The sequence below is a fragment of the Dinoponera quadriceps genome, unplaced genomic scaffold, assembly GCF_001313825.1.
Source record: "Dinoponera quadriceps isolate SergipeBrazil2010 unplaced genomic scaffold, ASM131382v1 scaffold573, whole genome shotgun sequence".
NCBI lineage: Eukaryota > Metazoa > Arthropoda > Insecta > Hymenoptera > Formicidae > Dinoponera > Dinoponera quadriceps.
This window is the reverse complement of record NW_014554663.1, coordinates 1-277: the sequence shown is the minus strand read 5'-3', so window position 1 is coordinate 277 and position 277 is coordinate 1.

The following is a 277-nucleotide window of genomic DNA, read 5'->3' as shown; positions in this document are numbered from 1 at the left end:
AGAGAGAGAGAGAGAGAGAGAGAGAGAGAGAGAGAGAGAGAGAGAGCATCCACGCGCACGATCCAATGTCAACTGCAAAGATTTACGCGCGCGTGTGTCGCGGAGCGACATGGAAGACATCTCACGGAGCGAAACCGAAGCCGGCGCCGGGCGGGGTGCAGGGAGCGGGGAGGATACGTTTTTCTTCCCCGCTCCCCGCACCCCGCCCGGTGCCCCTTGGCTTAGAACATACTAGGTGTACCGGTATGAAGTGAGCGTTTTTTTGTAAAATCAAAAC